The following is a 9,132-nucleotide window of genomic DNA, read 5'->3' as shown; positions in this document are numbered from 1 at the left end:
GCCGCGCATTGCTTGGCCATAAGATCACACGGCCACGCCCACCGAGTCATCCGTCGAATTGACACTGTGTGGGGTTCTGCGCCCTCCTCGCTCTTAGCTCTCTCCGGCTTTATCTCCAGCTCCGGTTTATAGGCAACCTTTTAGTCAACTATTGCATCTATGTTGTTGTTGTTGAAGCAGTGCTTCGCCACATCCAATAGGGTCGACTACTCACAAATTGTCATCAGGAGTTGGATGAGTTGGTTCCACATAGGTGTCACGTGGAACACGTTACAAGCAAGTAAAATTAAAGCAAACTCTTGAAAAGGTTAATTTATTTCAATTGTAGATTTAAAGATTTCTTTTTTTAGTTTTCTTCCGAGCTGAAAAACTATGATGATCTTCAAAATGCATTTTACAACAATTAATAAATATTGCTTAATAAATATTAATAAACATTGCTTAACAAATTTAATAATTTTCTAGTGAAAAATTGCGACAGTATTGTTTATAGCTAAGTAAAAATACAATAAAGATTGATAATTATTACTCATAAACTATAAAACAATAGTTATAAATGAGAAACTTTATTAAAATAACAAAATAGCATATAGTTTTCCTCCATTTATCAAATCATTTCTAATATGAATTATAAGTAAATTATATTTTATAAATAAATATACCTATATTATTTATATAATAAATTATTATTACTTATTATTTTTTATAAATTAATGGATTTGTATGGTCTCAGAAATTGAGAAATATCAATTTCTTTTGTATTATAATTATATTTACTACATCTTTTAGCTGTTTTCGGAAGGATTTTCAATGTACAAGTTTGTATTTTTCAAATCGAACTTCATATTTTCATATTATTACTTACTTAATTGGCACTTAACCGTTTAAGCGGTTATGGCCGTCCAACAAGGTGCGCCGCGCCAATTGCTTCTTTTCTCTGCCAACCGGCGCCAATTGGTCAAACCAAGGGAGTTTAAATCGTTTTCCACCTAGTCTTTCCAGCGGAGTGGGGGCCGCCCTCTACCTCTGCTTCCATAGGCGGGTTCCGATAGAAACACTTTCTTGGCCGGAGCGTCACCTTTCATTCGCATAACATGGCCTAGCCAGCGCATCCGCTGCGTTATAATTCGCTGGACTTGACTGATGTCTGCGTAGAGCTCGCTATAGCCGAGTAATTTTTCTCATGCCCATTTAATGTCCTACTAGCATGGCTCACTGATTTCCCTTCTTGGCTTAGCACTGCACCGATACCTATCAGTAGTCAAAACTAACCCAGCGGGTCAGGGGGATAGAATATACCCGCGGTAGGTATGCCTGTCGTAAGAGGCGACTAAAATACCGGATTGGCCTGAAGGTTTAATGTGGCCATATAAATCGTTCCCGAGATGGTCGGGCCAGCACCTTAATGATGCTGTGTTACCGGAGCGTACCGGATCTGTAAACGGGAAAGGACCATCACATCGATCACTCCCTAAACCTTCGGGGAGCAACCGTATCGCTACAACAACAACAACAACAACAACAGTAGTCAAAACGATTCTTTTATTAAAATCAGGATAATAAAGTATAGGCGAATTAATTACAATATTCCGCAATTTCTCGAAAGCATCTGTATACGACTGATTTTTTAGCATTTATCTTGATACTTTTTTTCAAATACTTTATTATAGGACTTGCAATAAAGGACTAGTTTTTTATGAATTTTCGGTAATAACCGGTTAAACCAAGAAAGGGTTTTATTTCTCTCACAGTCTCTGCTAACTTTAACCGTTGTATTGCCTAATTTTTTTCCGGATTTTGCTTTATACCTTTATTTATAATTATATGCCTAAGAAAATTCGTCTCCTTAGATATGAATGTACAACGAAAAAAAAAATATTGGGCTTTACCCAACTTATCAAATAATAACTCAATATTTGGAAGTGGAAACTTATTATCCGCTGTTATTTCATTCAATTTTCTAAAGTCAATAACTAATCGCCATTTTTGTTTCATGGAGTTATCGGAAGTTTTTTTACTATTTACAAAGGTCCTGGCGACTTAGTGTTTCGAATAATATTCGAATAATATTTTGTTTTAACATATCCTTTTCCGAAAATTGAGGAGGCTATAATTTTTAAAATATATTGGCTTAGCATATTTTTTCATAATTTTGTGTTTAACACAATTTTGACCCTCTATATAAAATAGATCTTTATTTTAAAACACACATTTTTCAAGAATGTACATTCTTCTTTTTTAATATCCTTTGGATTTAAATCTTTAAGTGGCATAATTTCGAGTTTTTCCAAATAATTAACCTCCTCATATTTATTATTAAAGCCATTATCAAAAAACTTTATGTCATTATTTACTGTCAATTTATTATTTTTATACTCAGCTGAGCAGAGCTCACAGAGTATAATAACTTTGCTCGCATAACGGCAATCCGTAAAGGCATAAACTAATCGAGATAGATATAGACTTCTATATATCAAAATGATCTGGGCGAAAAAAGAAATTTTTTTAGCCATGTCCGTCGGTCCGTCCGTCCGTCCCTCCGTCCGTAAACACGATAACTGGAGTAAATTTTGAGGTATCTTGATGAAATTTGGTATGTAGGTTTCTGGGCACTCATCTCAGATCGCTATTTAAAATGAACGAAATCGGACTATAACCACGCCAATTTGGCAGTCGTTGAAGATAACATGATGAAATTTGGCAGGAACGTTACCACTATTACTATATATGTGCCAATAATTAGCAAAATCAAATGAAGAACACGCCCACTTTTTAAAAAAAATTTTTTTTAAGTCAAATTTTAACAAAAAATGTAATATCATTACAGTATAAAAGTAAATTATGTCAACATTCGACTCCAGTAATGATATGGTGCAGATCAGTATCAGTCGCTCGATTTGCTGGTTTTACAAAGTTCAAACGCACACACATACACACACACACACACACACACATGCACACATTTGCGGTTTTGAACGGATGCGCCTAAATATAGGCAACGAAATTGTTTTGTTGTTTTGCGGTGTCATACGCATGCATCTAAATCAGTGGTTCCCAACCTTTTCTAGGCCAGGGACCACTTTTACATTTCTGTTGGTGCCAGGGACCACTAGTTAAGTAGGTATAATAAAAAAATTTAAAAATCAAATCGAACTTTATTTAAAACCTCAATGGGTATTTATGTACACAAAAATAAATTTAAAAAATGTTCGGTAATTTGGTATCAATGTGATTTTTGAGCTTGTATATTCTGTACGAGCTCGTGGATCCTCGGACTAATGCTGTTGCTTAAAGCTACACGCAGATCATCACTTACTTCCAAACGATTCCTTGCCTTGTTTTTAATTACCAACAAAGCAGAAAATCCCTGCTCACATAAATAAGTCGTTGAAAAACATATCAAATAACGCAAGGCAATTTCTCGAAGTTTGTTATAAAAAATAGCTTTTTTACACCAAAACGACTCTATTGAATTCGATTCAAAAGCATCCTTGCAGTTTCTGTCATTTTGGAGTTCTATCAGTTCTTCCTGGATTCCTTCAGCAACTTCACTTACGTTCATGGTAAAAGGGCTACGAATCAGTTTTTGATCAACTATAGCTTCTTCGGCATATTCTGGGAAGTAACGATTGAATTCATCAATCAACATTTGTAAATGAGTTTTAATGTTTTTTTGGATATTTGCTACACTCGAGCCATACTTTTTGTCTTCCACAAGAGTTTTAAATGTCGCAAACGCAGAATAATTTTTTTCTTCAAGTTTACTTATCCACAACTGAAGTTTGCAAATAAAAGCTCGAAGTTTGTCTTCAAAAATGAATATATTTCCGACGTTTTGTAATTGTTTATTTCCGGAACCTTGCAGTTGCATATTCAGTTTATTCAAATGTTCGAAAATGTCCACAAGATAAGCCAAATTTAGCTGACACGTCGGATTAGTAAACTGTTTTGAAATATCATTCATTTTTTTATCAACCAGAAATATCTCAACCTCTGCCCTTAGTTCGTACAATCTTGCCAACATATTACCTTTCGAAAGCCATCGAACTTCTGTGTGAAAAAGAAGTGCTTCATGGTTAGACTCCATATCAGTGCACAACTTTTTGAAAAGGCGTGTATTTAATGCGCTGCTTTTAATTACATTCACAACTTTTATGGCCATTTGCAACGTATCAGTAAGGCATACGGGTAAAGTCTTAGAAGCTAATGCCTGGCGATGAATTAAGCAATGTGACGTTATTACATTGGGATTTTTCTGTTTAACTAAAGTCGACAAACCAGAACGTGAACCTATATCATTTGACATTAGCTCAATTCGGGCTTTGACGGTGTTATTGGACAGAGGTATATCCTGAATTTTTTTCTTGGCCTCTAATCCCAGTACTTCTTCGACGGCTTTGATCATACAGGGTTTCACAAGCGTTTCCCCGATTGTATGAGGTTTTTTAGATTGTGCTATCAATTTAGAAATCTCAAACGAAGCTACTAATGATTTTTGTGACGCTGAAAATCTCGTACCACTAGGTCCGAGTTTCATTTTTTTTTAGGTTTTCTAAATTTTCCTTCAAAGAATTCTACTGGACGGTCAGACAAATTCGGATGTACCGTGTCTAAGTGGCGTTTTAACTTCGCCGGTTTTAAAGCTTCATTTGCGAGGACAGTTGAGCATATAACACACTGTGGTTTTATTTCTCCCTTATTTTCTATCGAGGTAAATCCAAACTTTATGTAGTTACTGTCGTATTTTCTCTTGGGCGCCATGTCCTTAAAATAAAATTAAAAAAAAAAAATAGAGCTAAATACAAACTAGGAAAAAAACCGTAAGTTCAGACATTTTAAAAAATATTTATCTTGGTGTTACACTACGATCACACTGCAACGGACTTTTGTCGTCCATCAGCAAACACACATCCGCACACATGTGTTTTAAATGTGCTCGCAAGTTTCATTCGATTTCACCCGAATGTAAACAAACTTTTGCTCGTCCGTGCAAATAGAACGCGCTCGAATTTGCCGGCCGTGCCGGACTACAAAAATCGGTTGCAGTGTGCGCGTAGCCTAAGTTAGCTTCTCCCGTGACACAACAAATCCAAGTAAGTAGCTCTCTCGTGACAAATGCATAACCAAGTAAGCAGGTGGAAAACTAATCGATACTTACTTGTTTTGGTTTTGTCACGGGAGGTACTTATTTTTTATATAACACAAAAACAAAAAAAAATGTACTACGAACCCACGAATAACAAATCTTTGCACTAGAATTATCAATTCGACTTTTAGAAGTTCATAAACATTTAAAGTCGTGACCTCTAGTTATCTAACCGATAGTGTTCTTACAAGGAACATCAGCTGTTCTTCCTTGCATGGAATAGGTAACCTTGTAATTGAACCATGTTACTTCACATGTGCATATGCATATACCTATATTGATGTTTCATTAAAATTACGATATCATATCAAATCATATACAAATCACAGCAGCAATTTGATATGCACTGATTCAACACCATTTACACATAATCGTGAGCTCACTTAAACAGAAATATACGCTTTTAAAATGTACATGGTATTCCAGAAATCGAAGTTTTTTAGACCAACGAAAACAATTTAATTAAAATGTCTACTTACCTGTACCATTAACGGACAAATTCAAAAAATAAAGTTAAGAACAATGATCAGTAATGATCAATTCCCTTCCTCATACAGTAAAGTAATACGAAATGCTATTACAGAAACTGAAATATAACAAATGACTGGGTTAGTTATGAGCGACGCACTGTTTTTTCAGTATCAGTGAAGAGAGTGACTGCTACCTTCAATAGCTGTTACTTTTTAAGAAAATCACAATCGCTATTCCGATTTCACTTATGTATTCTTATTTTATGGAGGGGGGTCCTACAGCAGCGAAATTTGGCATAATAACTTTTTTGGTAATACGATTTGGCATTAGGCTCAAATTACAGAAACAAAATACATAAAAAATAAATATATATATGTGGAGCAACCGTTATTTTGCCATGCCATATGTGGATAGTTTTTGTTTACCAACCGTTAAATTTCAAATCATTCGCGGACCATATTTTGGTTGGGAACCGTTGATCTAAATGATATAGATCGGCCAGAACCAGTGTTGCCAGGTTAGCCTTTTCGAGGCTAGATTTAGCCTTTTTTTTGCCTTTAGCCTCGAAATTTTGTGTTTAGCTTCGTGACTTTTTTCTAGCCTTTTTACTCCGAATGTATTTTTAAAAATTTCTAAAATAAAATAGTTTCAATAGTTCCTGTGAACACCTAATACCTAATAGTATGAGTTCTCTACAAAAGATTAATTCTTTTTCTGCTGAAAATTCGTTGAAAATTTCAAAGCCAGGTGTATTTTCTTACTTTGAAAAAGGGAAGTATAGTTATTCTTCAAGTCAAATAGCATTAATAGAGCTGCAGTGGCGAAAACTTATAACTATACAATGGAAAAATGTACACTCCACCATGGAATTTTGGTCGGAAGTCCGAGAACATAAAAATGCATTAAACGAACCTCCTTTTTTAGAACTTGTCGAATTCATATTTAGTCTTTTAGTATTACCACTCAGTAACGCTGAGGTTAAAAGAATTTTTATTGGCATGAAAATTCTGAAAACTAAATTAAGGAACAAACAAAAATTAAAATGCTTAATGCGCTGCTTAATATTGGATGCTCGTTAAAACGCTTATCTAAATGTTGTAATGACTTTGAAATTACCGATGATCTCATATCTATGGTAAATAGCCAAACTTTATACCCAGACATAAGCTCTTCTGATTCTTCAGACGGGGAATATCTAATATATAAAATTCTTCTGTCACGGTTTTAGAGGCTGAACTCCTCCGAAACGGATGAACCGATTCTCATGCAATTTTGTGAGCATATTGGGTAGGTCTGGGAATCGGCCAACGTCTACCTTTTTTTCACTACGTGTCTAGGGTCTTGAGATCAAAACGTGGGCCCGAATACCTCTAAAATGTGTTTATACAATATGGATATCAAATGAAAGCTGTTGATGAGTGCTATAGTACAGGATAATTTTCATACTACTGGGAGGATAGGGTCTCGAGATATAGCTCAAAACGTGCACCCGGATACACCTAGAATGTGTTTTTACATTATGGGTATCAAATTGAAGCTGTTGATGTATGGTTTAGTACAGAGTATATTTTACACCGCTGGGTGACTACGGTCTCGAGATATAGGCCAAAACATGGACCCGGATACACCTAGAATGTGTTTTTATATTATGGGTATCAAATTGATGCTGTTGATGTGTGCTATAATACAGAGTAAGTTTTACACCGCTGAGTGACTAGGGTCTCTAAATATAGGCCAAAACATGGACCCGGATACCGCTATAATGTGTGTGTATTATGGATATCAAATGAAAGCTGTTGCTTAGAGCTCTGAAGTTCATTGTGATATTCGATTTAGTCGCATGTATGCAGATAGGCCAAATTTAGGGCAGAACAACGTTTGCCTGGTCTGCTAGTTTTATATAAATAATTAGTTTGTAATATTTTTTTATGTATATACGCATATACAATCATTTAAAGTAATTCCATGTGCTAGTCAAAGAAAATGTGCCTGATATGTTTTGAAACAGGAAGTTATGCTTAAGTTATGTTTATAAGTTTTTATTTACAAATGTGTAAACTAAAATATAAAAAAAATTTTATGAATTAATCAAAAAAATTCTGGCCTTTTTTAGCTTCTTTTTTTCTAAATTTTGCCTTTTATAACCTTTTTTTTTGCCAATCTAGCTTCTTTTTTTTGCATCACCTGGCAACGCTGGCCAGAACACAAACCGAAAGAACGGATGCACCTAAATGTAGGCAACGAAATTGTTTTGCTGTATATATGTGTGTCGGTGTATATATACTTCATCAACTTGTGGATTAATATACACATAAAAACCTACTATCTGCAAAAACAAAACCCATTCATAATTAGAAGAGATCTTCACAACAAATATTACAAAAAAATTACCGGTAACATTATTAAAGGTTACAGTGACCTTGTTTGCAAACCCCGAGTCAAGTTTAATATATAACAGTTCAAAATAAGTAAAATTGATATCAGACCAGATTCTTATCAGATACACAACTGATGGGTAACAGATTTAGCAGATTCTTATCAGATACACAGCTGATAGATAATAGATTTTTTCGATCGCTCGTTTAAAATCATGTCAAATAATCATATGACTGTATTAGCAAATCTTGCTAAGACCATGAAAGTATTAAGAAAATCTAAAAAGAAAATTCTGATAGTTTTGGGAATTTACAGTCACCGATTGAACTGATTAATTAATCACTGAAGAGTTGCGAGAAGCAAATATTATTAAGTAATATGAGTATACATAAATTTGTACCTTCCTCATTTGATAATAGAAGATCGAAAACGAAAACAAATTCAAGAATAATTAACCTAGCTGCTCCTAAAGAAGACCATTTTGAAAGTATTCTTTCTCGAAGCGTTAAATAAGATAAAACTGAATTATGTTTTTTTATTCTTTTATTTTATAATGATTCCAAGCGTATGTATTAATTCCATTATTTTTTACAATTCCATTATTTTTTACATCTAAAAAACTTAATGTTAATTTATTTATTTCTTGTATATAAAATTCATGACATTTTGATCTAATAATATACATTGAGTCAATGTACAATTTCTTTTCGAATAAACATCCTTTAAACTCATTTGCAGAAAGTTTGAGAGTAACACATTGTTTAACACCCTTAATTTTTTTAATCTCTTTTTCTTCTTTATCGGAGCGAATAGAATACTTTTTTGCTCTCAAACCAATAAATTCCTTCATTAATTTACCATTACATTCATCTTTCATCATACCCAAAACCTTTTTGTTTAACAATGGAAAATCAAACACATTTGGATTTGGATATGCATATGTATCAAATTGCATGCTTATATCCTTATGAATATCATCATAAAAGTCATTTGTCTTAATATCGTAAATAAAGGAGTCAGTATCCATATAGTTAAGATTAACATTTTCACAATATTTTGGTTTAATATAATCATAATGAAATTCATACATTTTCAGTTTAGAAAGTTCTAAAACGGTAAAACCTCTATAAATAGGTTTA

Source organism: Eurosta solidaginis, chromosome X (assembly GCF_040869045.1).
Source record: "Eurosta solidaginis isolate ZX-2024a chromosome X, ASM4086904v1, whole genome shotgun sequence".
NCBI lineage: Eukaryota > Metazoa > Arthropoda > Insecta > Diptera > Tephritidae > Eurosta > Eurosta solidaginis.
Note: the sequence above shows the minus strand (reverse complement) of the source record.